Source organism: Rattus norvegicus, unplaced genomic scaffold (assembly GCF_021556685.1).
Source record: "Rattus norvegicus strain SHRSP/BbbUtx unplaced genomic scaffold, alternate assembly SHRSP_T2T unassigned-0000200, whole genome shotgun sequence".
In the NCBI taxonomy this organism is placed as follows: Eukaryota; Metazoa; Chordata; class Mammalia; order Rodentia; family Muridae; genus Rattus; species Rattus norvegicus.
Window position 1 is genome coordinate 40,001 of NW_028238917.1, and position 20,516 is coordinate 60,516.

At 49.0% G+C, this 20,516-nt stretch overlaps 1 long non-coding RNA gene across 1 annotated transcript in view; it reads right to left on the reverse strand.

The window, feature by feature from the left end:
• Nucleotides 1-5,189, reverse strand: part of LOC147997271 (uncharacterized) — an 18,274-nt gene extending 13,085 nt beyond the window's left edge. The window contains exon 1 of the long non-coding RNA XR_015648033.1: nucleotides 5,029-5,189. This is a non-coding gene — a long non-coding RNA (uncharacterized LOC147997271). The remainder of the gene's footprint in view (nucleotides 1-5,028) is intronic.
• Nucleotides 5,190-20,516: the final 15,327 nt, after the last annotated feature.

Consider the following 20,516-nt stretch of genomic DNA (forward strand, 5'->3'; position numbering starts at 1 on the left):
AAGAGACCAGGCGAGACGCGCCGCCACGGCCGCGGCGGCCGGGACGCCCTTCAAACCGCAACTTCCTCCCGCCCGCCGGGCGGCCCTTCCCCCCAGGCACCCCGCGACCGCCCCGGGACCCGTGCGCGCCCGGCTGCCCCCCCGTGAGGAGGGGCCCGGCAGCACGGCCGCGGGTCGGCCAGACGAGGAGCGAGAGAGAAAGGAACGCCGGCGGGCGGGGAGGGGGAGCGAACCGACAGAACGAGGACCGTCGACGGCAGGGCGGGCCGCAGCGGCACCCCCCGCGGGAGACGCCTCACAAGGGACCGGGAGGCCGCTCGGGCGGCGACCGGGCACGCGAGCCAAGCCGGCGGGAATCACACTGCACCCAACCCGGAGCAGTCCCGCCACGCCCGCGGCACCGAGCCGACCCGAAACCAACGGACAACCCCCGGGAGCCCGAGGAGACGCCAGCCGACGCGAGAGAGAACCGAGGCAGACGCCGACGCCAACCGACGAAGACCCCCGCGTGGCAGCGGGTCCCAACGTCCGACGACGCGCCGGACGCGGCCGACCGCCGGTTCCCCCAAATAAGAAGTCCGCCCCCGAGAGCGAGGCCAACCCCGCGGTTCACGGACCCTCAAGAGCCCCGCGGAGGGGGAAGGGGGGGTAGGACGGCTCCCGCGATCTCCACCGGCCGTGGGAACGCTGCCGTGGAAGGGGGGGACGAGGCGGCAACCGCAGACGCCCGAGAGCACGCGGCACGCACCACACGCGACACGACCTCGCCGCGAGAGTGGCCGGGACGTGGACGCGCGTGGGAGGGACGCACACGCGACGGAGGGCACGGGGGGAAACGGAGGCGGGTGGGACCGGGAGCCCACCGCCGCCCTTCCAAACCCACCCGTCCCGCGACGACCCCTCGCGGTGAGGGGGGTACCGCGCACGCGGGCGTGTGCACGGCCCTTCCCCGCCACCTGCCACCAGAAACCCAATCTCCCCCACAAGCTCCGCACAGCGGCAGGTCGACAGAGCCCCGTCCCGCGTGATCCCTCCTCGTACTCGGAGCGGGGAGGCGCGGGTCGCGGTAGGCGAGAGAGCAAACGCTGCGCGCAGAAGGCTGAGGTCAGGGCGGGCAGCCGAGGGGACCATCCGGGAGAAGCCCCTCGGAGATCGTAAAGCCCTTTCCGAAGATAGCTAGAGAAGGCAAATTCCTCACTGAGGGCGGGACGAACCCAACACCGACGAGCAGCCAAGGGCTCCGTGCACGCAACGGGAAACGAGCAACAGGCGCGGGACAGAACGGGAAGGACCACGCGCCAGCTGGTGGGGGGTCTGCGGTATCGGCAAAGGTCTCTTTCTCCGGGGTCTTCTTGAGCATTCGCGGACCGGGGGGACCTGCGACAGGTCCCCGCCGAGAGCCAGGCCTCTTCAAGGCGCACACAAAGGAGGAGCCTTGACTTGAGGGAGTCCGGTCTTTAAAAAGGGCCAGCCGCGATCGCTCAGCACCACCCTAACCGCGCAGGGCCCGCGGGTGAAGGCACCAAAAACATAGGCACGGGGTGGGCGCTCACCCAACGGAAGGAGCCTTTTAACCGCACACTCAACTCCTCGACCCCCCCCCTTTCTGTCACCGTGCAGAAAGCCGGCAACTAGGACAAGGGAAAGCGTAAAGGCACAAGCACCATGGAGCACAGGAGGCACGCCGGGGAGCGGGAAGCGCCACCGCCAACTCAGAAGCGGGCACCTTGGTGGTCAAAGCCCGGAACGCTCCAGGAGCACCGCAAGGCTCACACGAAGCAGGGCGCGTGCACACACCATTCGGGAAGGGTATGCACCGCAGCGGGTCTACCACCTTCCCCCGGCACGGGGGAAGAGGGCCGCGAAGCAGTGAACGGCGTGGGGGCAAGCGCCCCCGACACGTCCACAGGGACACCGCGAACCACAGCAACAAGTGTGCGCGGGTCAGCGCTCGTGCCGGACAGCCGCACCCCTGACTTCCACACACCACCCTGCAAAGGAATGGGGAGGAGAGACGAGGGGCCCGCTGGCAGAACGAGAAGAGCGGTCGCCATTCGCGCTGAATGACCATTCGCCATGAATGTCCGTCCCTCGCCTGGCGCGGCTTAGGCCCCGGCCCGAAGAGAACGCGGCAGCACCACATCGATCCAACGGGAGCGAGACACGCCATGCATCGGGAACAACGGGCGTGAGAGCTTTCTAACAACGCACTGGACGGGAATACGAGCGAGAAGAGCGAGAGAGAGCACGGGAAGAAGTCGCTAACACTGCCACACACACAAAAAAAAAAATTTACCCTTCTCGAGGGCGAGAAAAAAAAGGAAGCGTTGCACTCGGGAGGCACGTGGCGTGGAAGAACGGGACTCAACGGGCAGCGGAGGTTCGGGAACTCCTTCAAAAAAAAATAAAAATAAAAAATAAAAAATAAAAATAAAAAAATAAAATCCCCTTCGAAGGAGAAAAGGTGCAACTCGGGAGGCACACAGCAGGAAAGAAAGGGACACACCACCAAGCAGCGGAGGTTCGGGAACTCCTTCCAAAAAACAAAAAAAAAAAAAAACAAAAAACAAAAAAAAAAAAACAAATAAAAAAACCGGTCGGCCGCAGAGGAGCACGCCAGGGGGTCACTAGCACCAAACGGGAAAACCCTTCCAGTCGCACTCGGCACCAACGACTCCTACCGGTAACGGACGACAACCACCACGGGGAAATCGGGAACGCCTGACACGCGGGACGGTTGTCATAAAGCTGCCCCACAGAGCACAGGCAAGCAAGCACGGGAAAGCAGGAAGCGCGTACTCATGGGGGGACGCTAAGCTTCAAGCATCGAAGAGGCCCATGCGCAGAAGAAAAGAGCTAGGGCTGGACAAGCAAACAGCCTTGGTGCAAGCCTCTTCCAACGTCCTTTAATGACAAAAAGAGTCAAAAGGACAGCGTGTCAGCATATATCTCCAGGTACAATAAGGACAGATAGCAAAGATGAAAAGTGTAAAAGACACAGGGATAAACATGACAGGCCACACGGAACGTCTGGAAGTCATGTTCGGTGACGTGTCCCCAAGAGGTCCCCATGTAGAAAGAGAACCGGACCGCAAAGGAACAACTGGTCGACCTTAGAACCCTGAGTGCTCACAGACCGAGGAGGCCATGGTAGATAGCCTGGAACACAGCTTCCCCTCGGCCTCAGAAGTCCATGCTCCCGCTGGCAGGGACCGGGGAGGATCCTGGAAAAAATAAAGTCTCGGAGGCGCCCCCTAGCCGGGACACCTCGGCTCGGAGGCCGGGGACACAGCACCCTCTCGGCCTCAGAGGTCCAGGCTCCCGCTATCAGGGACCGAAGGGACTCCTGGAAAAGAAAAAAAAAAAAATCCGTGGCGCCACCTAGCCGGGCCACCTCGGCTCGGAGGCCGGGGACACAGCACCCTCTCGGCCTCAAAAGTGTCTATGGTCCCGCTGGCTGGGACCGAAGGGACTCCTGGAAAAGAAAAAAAAAAAAAAAAAAACTCCGTGGCGCCCCCTAGCCGGGCCACCTCGGCTCGGAGGCCGGGGACACAGCACCCTCTCGGCCTCAGAGGTCCAGGCTCCCGCTATCAGGGACCGAAGGGACTCCTGGAAAAGAAAAAGAAAAAAAAAAAAAAACTCCGTGGCGCCCCCTAGCCGGGCCACCTCGGCTCGGAGGCCGGGGACACAGCACCCTCTCGGCCTCAGAGGTCCAGGCTCCCGCTATCAGGGACCGAAGGGACTCCTGGAAAAGAAAAAGAAAAAAAAAAAAAACTCCGTGGCGCCCCCTAGCCGGGCCACCTCGGCTCGGAGGCCGGGGACACAGCACCCTCTCGGCCTCAGAGGTCCAGGCTCCCGCTATCAGGGACCGAAGGGACTCCTGGAAAAGAAAAAAAAAAAAAAAACTCCGTGGCGCCCCCTAGCCGGGCCACCTCGGCTCGGAGGCCGGGGACACAGCACCCTCTCGGCCTCAGAGGTCCAGGCTCCCGCTATCAGGGACCGAAGGGACTCCTGGAAAAGAAAAAAAAAAAATCCGTGGCGCCACCTAGCCGGGCCACCTCGGCTCGGAGGCCGGGGACACAGCACCCTCTCGGCCTCAAAAGTGTCTATGGTCCCGCTGGCTGGGACCGAAGGGACTCCTGGAAAAGAAAAAAAAAAAAAAAAAAACTCCGTGGCGCCCCCTAGCCGGGCCACCTCGGCTCGGAGGCCGGGGACACAGCACCCTCTCGGCCTCAGAGGTCCAGGCTCCCGCTATCAGGGACCGAAGGGACTCCTGGAAAAGAAAAAGAAAAAAATCCGTGGCGCCACCTAGCCGGGCCACCTCGGCTCGGAGGCCGGGGACACAGCACCCTCTCGGCCTCAAAAGTGTCTATGGTCCCGCTGGCTGGGACCGAAGGGACTCCTGGAAAAGAAAAAAAAAAAAAAAACTCCGTGGCGCCCCCTAGCCGGGCCACCTCGGCTCGGAGGCCGGGGACACAGCACCCTCTCGGCCTCAAAAGTGTCTATGGTCCCGCTGGCTGGGACCGGAGAGGAGGGAAGAAATAAAAAAAAAATAAAATAAAATAAAATAAAAAATTAAAAAAAAAAAAATTGGAAAAAAAAAAAAAAAATCCGGGACGGGGCCCAAGCCTTCTGGTCGACCTCATCCAGCTGCCACCAACCCCTCCTTGTGTCCCAATAGGTCGTACAGCCACCCTCCTCCCCTGAAGTTCTCCAGGTACAACCTCCTAGCTAGAGATGGTCCCCAGACAGGACGGCGTCTCCGTCGCGCACCCGCCTGCTTGCCTGTCACCCTCTCACCCTGGCCGGCTCACCACAGGCACTTCCCCGTCCTTTGTCACCAACCGGGGGACAGGAGCGTTGCGGAAACTTGTCGCCACTAGGTGTCGCCCGACAGCGATCTCGATCAAGCAAACCAATACAGACTGTCACGCGCCGCCGCCGCCACACACACTCATTCCGTCTCTCCGGAGTGACCTCCCTAGCTCAGGGGGACACTCACCCACGCACAACGGGGCAGGTACCCACCACTTCTCCCGAATGGCACAAACGGTCCCGGTTGTCCCGCCGGAACACAGTGAACGCGGGATGGACTCGGGGCCAACCCCCTCAGGCACCCAGAAAAGGAAAGTAGGACGGAGCGGTGAAAACAGGCCACCTCTAAGTGAAAGGACATGCACTCTCGAATCGGTTAACAATTAGCAAGGAACAGGCACAGTTAGGAAAAGGGAGCGTCCAAACTCCGTCGTGAGGGGAGGGTGGCGGCGACCTCAGTTCCACACCATTTTTAAATGGCTCACTCATTTTTAAAACCCTCCACCGATCCCGATGGGGGGGAGGGGGGTTGTTGTTGTTCTCTGTTCCTCGCTGCCACCGCCAGCCGGCACTCACCAAACCACACACCTGCCACCCTCTTTGGAAGACTAAACACAGAGAGTAAATTAAAAGAATGGTGGAATGATGGTGGAATGGTTAAAATTCCCGTGATTTGTTTTCACTCTGATCAAAACATACTTATTTTGTGCATTTGCATTCCCTTGTTCACACGTGCCTCTGTGTGTGTGGTGGGGGGAGGGAGGGAGGGAGGGAGGGAGGGAGGGAGGGAGAAAGAGAGAGAGACAGAGACAGAGAGACAGAGAGACAGAGAGAGAGAGAGAGCCAATTTAAAAAATAAAAACATGGTTAAATACAGCCACTTTGGGAAGATTGCTAGAGAGAATGCAGTCCAGAGTATGGAGGCCAGAGCTCTGGACGCTCTAGACCACAGGTCTCCCATCTCCCATATACCAGGCACCCAGCACCACCATCCCTACTTTGTTTGCTTGTGCGTTTGTTTGCTTGCTTGTTACATTAGTTTCATCCCAAGTTAATAATTATATATTTTTTTTTCTATGCACGTATTTAGTTGTGGCAGGGGAACTCCTTCTTTAGGACAGGCAGACTTAGCTAGTTAGTTAGCCAGTCAAAAGTACGTAAAAAATTTATATCAACATAAATATCATTCACTAAGAAATCCTATCTGAAGAAAAAGAAAGAAAGGAAGAAAGAAGGAAGGGAGGGAGGGAGGGAGGGAGAGAGAGAGAGAGAGAGAGAGAGAGAGAGAGAGAAAGAAAGAGGAAAACTGGCAGACTTAGTTTTAGTGTTTTTGTTATTGTTTATTCAAGATATTGTTTCAGGGCTGGAGAGACGGCTCAGCGGTGAAGAGCACTGACTGCTCTTCCAGAGATCCTTAGTTCAAATCCCAGCAACCACATGGTGGCTCACAACCATCTGTAATGGAATCCTCTCCTTGTGTGTTGAAGACAGTGACAGTGTGCTCATAAAATAAATAAACAATAAAAAATATGTTTGAAGATTAAAGAAAAAACTCTCTCTCTCTCTCTCTCTCTCTCTCTCTCACACACACACACACAAATAAACTCTGTAATAAAAATCAATGTGACTTCATGATCAAACTTCTATAGTCAATAGGACTAGAGAGAACACATGTCTGTAAAATAAAAGCAGAACCTTTTCTGCTTTGTTTTGTTTTGCCTCAAGGTACGTTTCTTTTGGTATAGCCCAGGCAGTCATGGAACTTGCTCCGTAGACTTATCTAGCCTCAAGCTCACAGAGGTCCACTCTGCCTGCCTCGGCCACCCACACAGCTCTCTCTGCTGACTATATGTCTGCATGCCAGAAGAGGGCACCAGAACCTAGGAGGACACACCACATGGCTCCTGAGAATCCAGGTTTTGACTTTAAAAAAAAAAAAAAAAATTCTGACAGCATAGAGGGTAGATATCTGCCTGCCAGGCTCTTCTAGTGCTGTTTAAGGTGGGGTAATAGCCATGTGAAGGAGACAAGGGGAGAGGAAAAATCGATTGGATGAGTAGTGCTGCTGAGATTAAGGAACACACACACACACACACACACACACACACACACACACACACACACACAGAGAGAGAGACAGAGACAGAGACAGACAGAGACAGACAGAGACAGTAAGACAAAGAGACAGAGAGAGAGAGATGACAGAGGGACACACCGAGGGAAAGACATCAGGACCAGCTGAATTTCTCAAGAAAAGAAAAGAAGAGAAAGGAAAAATGTTTTCTATATACACAAATCTGTATACATGATTTGTTATAGTGTCCCATTTGGGCACTTTGGATTCAACTGTGGATGGTTGTCAGCCAGCTTGGCTGACACCTGACCTCACCAAGATGGAGGCAGCCGGCCATTAGCCCTGATGTTCCAGGTCACTTCTGTTTCTCCCTTTCCCAGCCTCTAGGGAAACAGAACTTAATTAAACTCAGTTTGCACGTGCAGAAAGGTGAAGAGGCACCCAAAAGCAGCCAGAAGCCTCAGACCATCCACAGCCACATGTTCTCCTTCTGCCTATATTACTTCTAAATGATCGTATTTATTTATTTATTTATTTATTTATTTATTTACTTACTTACTTACTTACTTACTTACTTACTTTTTTTTCTTTCTTTTTTTTCGGAGCTGGGGACAGAACCCAGGGCCTTGCACTTGCTAGGCAAGCGCTCTACCACTGAGCTAAATCCCCAACCCCCTTACTTACTTACTTACTTACTTACTTACTTACTTACTTACTTATTTTTGTCATACTTAAACAATCGTTCGTCCTTGAATTCCTCCTGTATGCCAGGTAGACTTAGTCAGTCAGTCAGTCAGTCAGTCATTTAGCCAGGTCAAAATAGTTAAACATAAATATCAATAAAATCAATAAAAATCAAATGCAAACCCAATAGACAGTAAGTAAAATCGAATAAACCAAAAGATACATCATAAGCACAGAGTTTCAGCCGGACATTGAAAAGCAGCAGTTACCGAAGCAGTCTCCCTCCCACACCAACACACACACAGCTCGACCACCACCTTATCTGCACATTTTCAGCTCCTGCTTTCTAGAGTTACCAAGTTTATACACTACAGAGTTTAGCAAAGCAGGCCGGTTCACCGCACCCCCAGGGTCAGAGAACATGCTAGACCAGCTCTAGGGGATGGGCTGGGGGGCAGGGGAGGGTGGGAAGAGGGGAAACAGGCAGACTTAGGTATTCTAGTTTTGTTCATTCAAGATTCCACTTCTCTCTGTTGTAGCCCTGATAGACAGACAGGCAGGCAGGAATATTTGTTTGTTTGGCTTGGGGTTTGGGTTTGGTCCATTTGTTGGTGGATTTTGTTTTGTTTTGTTTCATTTTGTTTTTCGGGAAGTGTGGTGACTTAGTGCCTACACAAGCCAAGGCAGGAAAAATAAATAAGTAAAGATCTCTGAAACACAAATCTGGGGTGGGCTCTAGCATGGCCATGGACACACGCATGCACAGACGCACGCACGCACGCACGCACGCACGCATTGTAGACACGCACTCAAGGACACACTGGATTCTACAATGTTTGGTTTCTGAGTGTGTGTCATACAGAACCTAACAGAATATGTAATGAACTCTGGCAGTGACAGCAGAAACAACCTATGAGAAGGCGTCCTTGCAATATTAAAATGGCAGGCTAGCCAGGTGACAGTTATCTTAACCAATCTGATGTAGGCCTCATTCACACGGCATCTAGGCCTTAACAGTTAATTGTATCTGTTTCTTTATTTTCCTCTTAGGCCATCACATTGTTTTACCTAGACCTTTAACAGCCAGCAGCTACCAGCCTACAGCTACCAGTTTCTTTCTTTTCATAAAGAAACCCTGTCTGAAAAACTAGGGGAGGGAGACAAACAGATTAACAGATCTCTCTCTCTCTCTCTCTCTCTCTCTCTCTCTCTCTCTCTCTCTCGCTCTCTCGCTCTCTCGCTCTCTCGCTCTCTCGCTCTCTCGCTCTCTCGCTCTCTCGCTCTCTCGCTCTCTCGGCGCCTGTGTTTGTGTGTTCAACAGAGGAGGCAATGGCAGATAAATGTCTGCCCCTCCTCTGTAAGCCAGGCCACTCCATTACTGCCTTTCCTTTTTCTTAGTTTGTTTGGTTTATTCCAAGTTAATTGTATCTGTTTCTTTATTTTCCTCCTCATTTCTTTAGTTGAGTCAGGGGTCTTTGCACAAAAGCCCTGGAAATCAGTACCTGGATCAGGTCTGCAGCCTGCTCACAGAGTTCTACCCACCTTCACCTCTCAAGTGATGCAATCAAAGACATGCAGCACCACACCTGGCTTCTTTTCACATGTACATTTACTTTAGTTCCAATGCTCATTCAGGTCTGAGAGACGGGGGAGGGAAGGAGGGAAGAGAGACAGAGAGTGACAGAGAAACAGTTGACAGAGAGGGAGAATTGTAGGTTAATTATTGTTCCGTCTCCTCAATCACGGTCTACTGGTCGCCATCGTGGCAACCATGCCCCGCAACCCTACCTTCGGTAAGATCAAGCATAATGGCGGCAACCATATAATTCCTGCTTAGTCGCACTGAACACTCCGGTCATCACTACCTGTGGAGAATTGTAAGGGGGCTCCTCTGGTCTAGAGAGTAGTACCCTTGAATGAAATGAGGATCACAGCAAGCATTATTTGTTTTGAGATATAAGATGTGGAAAGAACTATATGTGTGGATTTACAGACAGACAGACAGACAGACAGACAGACAGACAGACAGACAGACAGACATACATACAGACAGAGAGGACAGGATAGGACAGGACAGGACAGGACAGGACAGGACAGGACAGGAGAAAAAAACAAGAACACAAACAAAAACTCAAAATGGAAGTCCGGTTCCAAATAGTCTCTGTCTGCCCTGTCGCTCTAGTGTTGGTGGTCCAGGTTATAAAAGCTTATACATGGGTGGGTGCGGGAAGTGCTGCTGGGTGTTCAGTTCAGGTCCAAGATTATTGCGGGTAACTAGACAACAAAGAAAGCAGTTAGACTGACTTCAACAGTGTTCGGTTTCTGAGTGTGTTATCACACAGAAGAGCCTAACAGAATATGTAATGAATTCTGGCAGCAACAGCAGAAACAACCAATGAGAAAGTGTCCTTATAATATTAGCAACTGCAACAAAATGGCAGACTAGCCAGCTAACAGTTCCCTAGCCATTAACTCATCTGACATAGGCCTTCTTCACGTTGCATCTAGATAGGTCTTCCTATCTTCCTCTCCAGTGCTGAGACCAAAGTGAGATCAAAGTCATGCATCACCATGGGTGCCTTCCTTTTCATTTCTTTTCTTTCATCCTAGGAAGTGAGTGTGTGTGTGTGTGTGTGTGTGTGTGTGTGTGTGTGTGTGTGTGTGTGTAAAGAGAGAGAGAAGGAGGGGGGGAGAGAGAGAGAGAGAGCTTTAGAGAGAGAGAGCTTTAGAGAGAGAGAGAGCTTTAAAATCAGCACTCAAGCCTTTTCTCTTCCTATCCCTATCCCAATCCCCCCCCCGAAACCAGCAGCAAAGCCACCAGCACTCGAGAGACAGAGGAAGATGAAATCTCTAGTCTGAGAAACAAGAGGAGGTAGATAAACATACCCCCCCCTCTCTCCTTCATAATTTGTTAAAGTGTTCCCTTTGTGTTGTGTGGACTCTACTTTATTAAGCAAGTTTCACATCGTACTATCTCCAAAGAGGAGTCAACAGTCTCTTGGCGTGCAGGCAGTTGTTGCCTGCTTTAAATATTTTTTGGTGTGTTTGTTTGTTTGTTTGTTTGTTTGTTTGTTTGTTTGTTTCAAAACCGAGGGCCTGCCTGCGTTCAACAGATCCAAACCCAGTTCTCAGAGGGGAAAATGGAGTCAAGTCCGAAGTCACTGGCATTTAGGTCATCGGCCATTGACAGTCATAGGAGATGGGAATATCGTCCTTTCTCCAATGGAGACTCACCTGGGTATGCATCAACCACATCTAAGGGCAGGCCTGGGTTAGTACGGGGTGGTGGATGGGGAGGAAGGATCTGGAAAGAGCTTTGCGATGGGAAACTATGATCAGAATGTTGCACAGAAAACAAAATTTGTATTTAAAAAGAAAAAAAAAAAAAGGCTATCCAAAAAATCTATCCAAAAATGAAAGGAAACAAAACAAAACAAAACAAAACAAAACAAAACAAAACAAAACAAAACAAAACCGACAGCAGAACTTTACTAACTGCAAATGCTCCATCTCCCTGTATCCAACCACTCCACTCCCAGATAGGTAGATGATAGTTTGCACTTCTGTCCCAGTTGGGTTAAGAAAAGGGGAACCACCTCTGTGGAGAGCCATCTCTCCAGCCCTTGACAAGCTTTATTTAACTAAACATTAAACATGAATCAGAAACGCCAAACCCTGTACATATATGGTCCAGATTCACCCTTACTTAGAAATCCCCGAGCTGGCAGGGCGAGGCTGGGAATTGAGAGTGAGCAAAAAGGGAGTCTGCCTCTTTCCCCCAGGGTGTGCTATCAACTCCATTACCATTTCCAAACAGCTGGGTGTGAGTCTAACTAAGGTTTCCTTCAGTCAGACATTTGCCAGGAGCCGGAGCCCTGACAGGACAGCGAGAGCGATGATCAGACATCATTTCACAGTGAAATCATCACTCGCTGATTTCAGGCAGAAAACTTTAGAAAACTCTAAACTCTAAAGAGGCACTGAAGCGTGCTAGGGCAGCGGCAGTACTTCCCCGACTGACCTTCAGGGACCTGCATATTCTCCAGCCCCGCCCCACCCCACCCCCTCTCAGCTAGCTCCTGTCCACCCCTCCCCCTCCCCCCCACATACAGGGAGGAGGCCTTGTGTGTGTGTGGGGGGGGGGGGCGGCAGCGGGAAGATGCAACTCTCTCTTGAGAGAGAGTTCGGGTCTCCCAAACAAATACATAACTAGAAACTTCATTTATTTACTTTATTTCATCGAGCATACCGTGGAAGAGGGAAAAGGAACAGGGAAGCTAGGCCAACTGGTCGAGCTCCTCCTTTCGTTTTGTTTCAAAAAGGAAAGGAAAAGCCAAAGAACCCCCTCTTTTTGGTGAAAGGAACAGAATGGTGAAAGTTGAAACATCGGCTCGCCACTTAATACTTTGGCTTTTAATAAAAGGGACAGCAGATCGACTTCCGAGTTGATTAAGAGAGAGAGAGAGAAAGAGAGAGAGAGAGAGAGAGAGAGAGAGAGAGAGAGAGAGAGAGAGAGAGAGATAAAAACCACAAAAAAAACGTTTTGTCGACCAGCCTCCTTTTAAACCTCTGTTACACAGGAAGACTGGTCAACCTCATTCCCCCCTCCCCCCACTCACACACACACCCCTCCCCCTCCACGGAGAGGTTTAATGAGAGAAGAAAGGTAGAAGAAGAGAGTAAAGGCCAGTCATGAGCACGTGGAGAGAATTTGGGAGGGGAATGGGGAGAGAAGGGACAAAGGGGAAGAGGGGAAGAGAGGAAGAGCAAAAGAGCAAAGAGAGGAGCAAAGAGAGCCAACCTCATATTTTATTTTTTTTTTAAAGATTTATTTATTTTATTTATGCGTAAGAGTACACTGTAGCTATTTTCAGACACACCAGAAGAGAGCATCAGATCCCATTACAGATGGTTGTCAGCCACCTTGTGGTTGCTGGTAATTGAACTCAGGACCTCTGGGAGAAATTTGTGTGTGTGTGTGTGTGTGTGTGTGTGTGTGTGTGTGTGTGTGTGTGTGTGTGTGCCCGTTAGTTTAAAAATCTGCTGTAGACCTCCCTTTTAATATCTGTTTAACAAATATTTTTACCATATTTAAATTTTATTTATTTTATTTTACTTAAAAATAATAATGAATAAAGAGTCAATGTGAATAAACAATAAAACAAAAATCAAGGTGATCGGGGTTGGGGATTTAGCTCAGTGGTAGAGCGCTTGCCTAGCAAGAGTAAGGCCCTGGGTTCGGTCCCCAGCTCCGAAAAAAAGAAAAAAGAAAAAAAAAAAAAATCAAGGTGATCAACAGATACCGACGACTGACATGGAAAAAAGTTAATAGATCGCCATAAAAACAGAGTAAGTGCGATGTAAACAATAAAACAGATGGGATGGAGAGATGGCTCAGCGGTTAAGAGCACTGACCGCTCTCCCAGAGGTCCTGAGTTCAAATCCCAGCAACCACATGGTGGCTCACAACCATCTGTAATGAGATCTGATGCCCTCTTCTGGTGTGTCTGAAGACAGCTACAGTGTACTCACATGCGTTAAATAAATAAATTAAAAAAAAAAAGAAAACAATAAAGCAGAAATTAAGACGAGGGACACAGAAGGACAAGGGAGATAAAACAATTAAATGTTAACAGACATAAAGTGGGAACGACGGGGTTGGGGATTTAGCTCTGTGGTAGAGTGCTTGCCTAGCAAATGCAAGGCCCTGGGTTCAGTCCCCAGCTCTGAAAAAAGAAAAAAGAAAAAAGAAAAAAAAAGAAAAGCGGGAACGAGAGGAAGGGCAAATATAGACGACTGAAACGAAATGATGGAATAAATTTATAAAATAATAATAAAGTACGAGTAAATACGAATAAATGGCAAACTGGACTTTAATAAATGTTTAAATCAAGGTGAATGACAAATACAATTTAGACAAAAAGGTTTTGAAAAATGAAAAGAAATAGAAAGCATATATGAATCAATAACAAGACTGAAGTCACAATGGCCTTTGAAGTGACACGGACGACAAACGTGAAAAACATAAATGAAATAATTTCGACAGCCACGGACATTCACATGGTGTGTTGGGAAACACCGCAGTCTTTATTTGGCGAGTAAAAACGCCTCGGGGAACTCTGTACATAGGAGGCTGGGAGCATGAATCACTCTATCTATCTATCTATCTATCTATCTATCTATCTATCTATCTATCTATCTTTTTTTTTTATTTTTCTCTCCCTTACATCTTCCCACCATACCATACGTTTCTCCTTATACAAATCCATAGATTTATATATGTTCTTAATTTCATTTTTTTCCTCTGCCACACAGCCCACCACACAGAACCTCTAGATCTCGGGATCCCCTTCTGCCAGCACCAGTGGCAAGGGCACAGCTCCCCAGAGAATTAACTCGATCCGAACATAAGCGCGACAAGAAATTAAAAGTTAAATCGGAAGTGAAACTGAAAATGAAATTTTGGCCGAAAATAAAATAAAATGAAAGGTATAAGTTTTGTGACAATCAAATCATAAATCCCAATTGGGCAAAAAATAAAATTACAAAGTCAAAATTTTGTCCAGTCCACTGTGCTCCTGTGGAATCCCTCCCTGGAACTTGCTCGGTAGAGTAGTCTAGTCCCAAACTCACAGAGGTCTGCCCTGCCTTTCTCTGAAACCTACAGAGCCAGTCAAAACCTACAATCCTTTGTTGTTTGTTTGGCAGTTTGGCAGTTTGTTTGTTCCTGGACAAAAATGTGGGCTCTCTCTGATTCCTATATGTCTGCATGCCAGAAGAGGGCACCAGAACATAAGAGGACACACCACACAGCTCCTGAGAATCCAGAGGGTTTTTTTTGTTTTGTTTGTTTTGTTTGTTTTTTCTTCCTCTTTTCTTTTTTTCCGGAGCTGGGGACCTTGCTCTTCCCAGGGCCTTGCGCTTGCTAGGCAAGCGCTCTACCACTGAGCTAAATCCCCAACCCCGAGAATCCAGGTTTTTGACCAAAACAAAAAACAACAACAGGGGCTGGAGAGATGGCTCAGCGGTTAAGAGCACTGACTGCTCTTCCAGACGTCCTGAGTTCAATTGCCAGCAACCACATGGTGGCTCACAACCATCTGTAATGAGATCTGATTGATCTCTTCTGGTGTGTCTGAAGATAACTGCAGCATACTCAGATAAATAAAAAACAAATCTAAAAAAATTAAAAACAACAACAAAAAACACAAAAACAAACAAACAAACAAAACCCCCAAAACTAACAACCTAGAGGGTAGATATCTGCCTGCCCAGGTCTTCTAGTGCTATTTAAGGCTTCCTGTAGATAATAAAGCTTGTGTATCTTTTATCCAGGAACAGAATCATCAAGGCAGGGTAGGAGAGAAGCCCTGTTTGGGATTAAACGTTTCTACAACGTAACAGGAGGAGGCGGAGGGAGAGGGGCTCCTCAGACATAAATCTAAAATAGTACAATGGATCATTTTGAAGGCGTGTGGGAGACAGAGTTTTTCTCTGAGTGAGTGTGGAACTCACTGTCCCTGAGCTCAGCTTGTGATGAGAGAGAGAGAGAGAGAGAGAGAGAGAGAGAGAGAGAGAGACAGGGATCGAATTTTCTGTGTCTCTCTGTCTCTGTCTGTCTGTCTCTCTCTCTCTGTGTCTGTCTCTCTCTCTGTCTCCCTGTCTCTGTCTCTCTTCCTCTCTCTGTCTCTCTGTCTCTCTCTGTCTCTGTCTCTCCCCCCTCCCCCATGCGTGTGTTTGTGTGTTCAACCGAGGAGGCAATGGCAGATAAATGTCTGCCCCTCCTCTGTAAGCCAGGCCACTCCATTACTGCCTTTCCTTTTTCTTAGTTTGTTTGGTTTATTCCAAGTTAATTGTATCTGTTTCTTTATTTTCCTCCTCATTTCTTTAGTTGAGTCAGGGGTCTTTGCACAAAAGCCCTGGAAATCAGTACCTGGTTCAGGTCTGCAGCCTGCTCACAGAGTTCTACCCACCTTCACCTCTCAAGTGATGCAATCAAAGACATGCAGCACCACACCTGGCTTCTTTTCACATGTACATTTACTTTAGTTCCAATGCTCATTCAGGTCTGAGAGACGGGGGAGGGAAGGAGGGAAGAGAGACAGAGAGTGACAGAGAAACAGTTGACAGAGAGGGAGAATTGTAGGTTAATTATTGTTCCGTCTCCTCAATCACGGTCTACTGGTCGCCATCGTGGCAACCATGCCCCGCAACCCTACCTTCGGTAAGATCAAGCATAATGGCGGCAACCATATAATTCCTGCTTAGTCGCACTGAACACTCCGGTCATCACTACCTGTGGAGAATTGTAAGGGGGCTCCTCTGGTCTAGAGAGTAGTACCCTTGAATGAAATGAGGATCACAGCAAGCATTATTTGTTTTGAGATATAAGATGTGGAAAGAACTATATGTGTGGATTTACAGACAGACAGACAGACAGACAGACAGACAGACAGACAGACAGACAGAGAGGACAGGACAGGACAGGACAGGACAGGACAGGACAGGACAGGACAGGACAGGACAGGAGAAAAAAACAAGAACACAAACAAAAACTCAAAATGGAAGTCCGGTTCCAAATAGTCTCTGTCTGCCCTGTCGCTCTAGTGTTGGTGGTCCAGGTTATAAAAGCTTATACATGGGTGGGTGCGGGAAGTGCTGCTGGGTGTTCAGTTCAGGTCCAAGATTATTGCGGGTAACTAGACAACAAAGAAAGCAGTTAGACTGACTCCTACAGTGTTCGGTTTCTGAGTGTGTTATCACACAGAAGAGCCTAACAGAATATGTAATGAATTCTGGCAGCAACAGCAGAAACAACCAATGAGAAAGTGTCCTTATAATACTAGCAACTGCAACAAAATGGCAGACTAGCCAGCTAACAGTTCCCTAGCCATTAACTCATCTGACATAGGCCTTCTTCACGTTGCATCTAGATAGGTCTTCCTGTCTTCCTCTCCAGTGTGTGTGTGTGTGTGTGTGTGTGTGTGTGTGTGTGTGTGTGTGTGTGTGTGTGTGTGTGTAAAGAGAGAGAGAAGGAGGGGGGGAGAGAGAGAGAGAGCTTTAGAGAGAGAGAGCTTTAGAGAGAGAGAGAGCTTTAAAATCAGCACTCAAGCCTTTTCTCTTCCTATCCCTATCCCAACCCCCCCCCCCAAACCAGCAGCAAAGCCACCAGCACTCGAGAGACAGAGGAAGATGAAATCTCTAGTCTGAGAAACAAGAGGAGGTAGATAAACATACCCCCCCCCTCTCTCCTTCATAATTTGTTAAAGTGTTCCCTTTGTGTTGTGTGGACTCTACTGTATTAAGCAAGTTTCACATCGTACTATCTCCAAAGAGGAGTCAACAGTCTCTTGGCGTGCAGGCAGTTGTTGCCTGCTTTAAATATTTTTTGGTGTGTTTGCTTGTTTGTTTGTTTGTTTGTTTGTTTGTTTGTTTCAAAACCGAGGGCCTGCCTGCGTTCAACAGATCCAAACCCAGTTCTCAGAGGGGAAAATGGAGTCAAGTCCGAAGTCACTGGCATTTAGGTCATCGGCCATTGACAGTCATAGGAGATGGGAATATCGTCCTTTCTCCAATGGAGACTCACCTGGGTATGCATCAACCACATCTAAAGGCAGGCCTGGGTTAGTACGGGGTGGTGGATGGGGAGGAAGGATCTGGAAAGAGCTTTGCGATGGGAAACTATGATCAGAATGTTGCACAGAAAACAAAATTTGAACTTAAAAAAAAAAAGGCTCCCGATATCTATCCAAAAATGAAAGGAAATAAAAACCGACATCAGAACTTTACTAACTGCAAATGCTCCATCTCCCTGTATCCAACCACTCCACTCCCAGATAGGTAGATGATAGTTTGCACTTCTGTCCCAGTTGGGCTGTCGAGGTTAAGGAAAGGGGAACCACCTCTGTGGTTATGTGATCCACACACGAAATAAAATAAAAGGAGCGGATAAACGTGCCTGGCATTTTAAGATGCTCAATTTCTTTGCAAGCTTCATTTTGTTTCATTCTTTTAAAGGTTTACTTATTTATTTTCACTTACATTGAGTACACTAAAGCCCTTTTCACATACACAGGGCAGTAGAGTGCATGGGATATCCCTTTGCAGAGGGTTGTGAGCCACCATGTGGTTTCTGTGGAATCGAACTCAGGACCTCTGGAAGAGCAGAGCGGTGAGTGCTCTTAACCTCGGAGCCATCTCTCCAGCCCTTGACAAGCTTTATTTAACTAAACATTAAACATGAATCAGAAACGCCAAACCCTGTACATATATGGTCCAGATTCACCCTTACTTAGAAATCCCCGAGCTGGCAGGGCGAGGCTGGGAATTGAGAGTGAGCAAAAAGGGAGTCTGCCTCTTTCCCCCAGGGTGTGCTATCAACTCCATTACCATTTCCAAACAGCTGGGTGTGAGTCTAACTAAGGTTTCCTTCAGTCAGACTTTTGCCAGGAGCCGGAGCCCTGACAGGACAGCGAGAGCGATGATCAGACATCATTTCACAGTGAAATCATCACTCGCTGATTTCAGGCAGAAAACTTTAGAAAACTCTAAACTCTAAAGAGGCACTGAAGCGTGCTAGGGCAGCAGCAGTACTTCCCCGACTGACCTTCAGGGACCTGCATATTCTCCAGCCCCGCCCCACCCCACCCCCTCTCAGCTAGCTCCTGTCCACCCCTCCCCCTCCCCCCACATACAGGGAGGAGGCCTTGTGTGGGGGGGGGGCGGCGGGGAGATGCAACTCTCTCTTTTTTTTTTCCTTTTCTTTTTTTCTTTTCTCTCTTTCTTTCTTTCTTTCTTTCTTTCTTTCTTTTTTTTTTCTTTTTTTTTTCTTTTTCCGTAGCTGGGGACCGAACCCAGGGCCTTGCGCTTGCTAGGCAAGCGCTCTACCACTGAGCTAAATCCCCAACACCCGCAACTCTCTCTTGAGAGATAGTTCGGGTCTCCCAAACAAATACATAACTAGAAACTTCATTTGTTTACTTTATTTCATCGAGCATACCATGGAAGAGGGAAAAGGAACAGGGAAGCTAGGCCAACTGGTCGAGCTCCTCCTTTCGTTTTGTTTCAAAAAGGAAAGGAAAAGCCAAAGAACCCCCTCTTTTTGGTGAAAGGAACAGAATGGTGAAAGTTGAAACATCGGCTCGCCACTTAATACTTTGGCTTTTAATAAAAGGGACAACAGATCTCCCTCCTATTTGGTTAAAAAAAAAAAAAGGAATTAAAACACCACAAAAACGTGCTGTCAGCCAGATTCCCTTTAAACCTCCGTTATAGAGGAAGACGGGTTTTTTTTAAGCATCATTTTAAATATATAAATATGTATTTGTGTGTGTGTGTGTGTGTGTGTGTGTGTGTGTGTGTGTGTGTGTCCGTCCGTCCGTCAGTCAGTCAGTCAGTCAGTCAGTCAGTCAGTCAGTCAGTGTCTTCTGTATGGAGAGGATGTGCTGACTCTGAAGCTATGATCTAGACACTTTCTAGATCACAGTTAAAAAGTTTTTAATAACTGTGTGAAGGAGACAGGTAGGGGTGTGTGTGTGTGTGTGTGTGTGTGTGCATGCATGCATGTGGGGGGGAGGGGAGGCTTTGATATCAGCACTCAAGCTTTTTTACTTCCTATCCCAATCTCCCCAAACTACCATCAAAGCAGCACTAGGGAGGCAGAGAAAGGTGAATCTGAGAGTTTCAGTCCTTCCCGCCCTACAGACGAATACAGAGAAACCCAGTCTGAGAAACTAGGGGAAGGGGGAGGGGGAGAGAAAGAGAGAGAGAGAGAGAGAGAGAGAGAGAGAGAGAGAGAGAGAGAGAGAGATCAAATTCTCTTGTGTCTGTCTCTGTTTTTCTCTATTCTCTCTCTCTCTCTCTCTCTCTCTCTCTCTCTCTCTCGTTGTGTGTGTGTGTGTGTGTGTGTGTGTGTGTGTGTGTTTGTTTGTTTGTTTGTTTCAAAACCCAGAGCCTGTCTGTAACAGATCTAAACACAGTTCTTGAAGGGGAAAATGGAAACAATTCCATAGTCTCTGGCAATGAAGTCATCTCCCATTGAAAACCACAGGAGAGGGGAATATTGTCCTCAACTAGGCATATATCAACCAGTATTTCACAGGCAGACCTTCAGGGAGGTGCAGATTCACCAGCCCTACCCTCCCTCCCATCCCCCCAGCATCCCTGCTCATCTCCTGTCCACCATTTGTTGATTCATTGTTGCTGTTGCTGTTGCTGTTGCTGTTGCTGTTGCTGTTGCTGTTGCTGTTGCTGCTGCTGTTGTTGTTGTTGTTGTTGTTGTTGTTGTTGTTGTTGTTGTTCCTGGTGTGAAGAACACTGTGAGGTAGCCTTCCTCTAATAAACCCTCTGGTCTTTAGGGATCCTTCACCCACTCACTCTCTGCCAGACTGAGTTCACAGCAGAAAACGCGTTTTTGAGAGAAACATGTTCCTGGTCCTGTGTGCCCATATTGAGGGAGGCATGAGAAAGGGATAACAAGGAAGGGAGACCCGGCAGTGGTAGGGGGCTGGGATGGGGTCGGGGGTGGGTGTCCTAGCTTGCTAATCCAACTGACCCACTTGCTGTGTAAATAAATATTTTGCATTCTGTGTCCCTTGTTTGATTTCTCACTAAATTCCAGATTGTCAATCTCCCTGTGTCGATTGCACAAGAACCCAAATGGGGATGCTGGGTGGTGAGCTGATTCCTCCCTAGAACACCTGTGCACTCTCTCATAGTCTCTAAGCTCCTTGCTGGACTCTTTTGGGCTTGGACCTGGCTGTCTGTAAGCCAGGAAGGAAGGAAGGAAGGGAGGGAGGGAGGGAGGGAGGGAGGGAGGGAGGGAGGGAGGGAGGGAGGGAACAGGCCTCAGTTGAGAATCCCAATTTTCTAGTTCACTGCATCTGATGGCTGGCTGACCCTTCCAGGTGAATTGTATTTTTTTTTTCCTTTTCACTCCTTTATT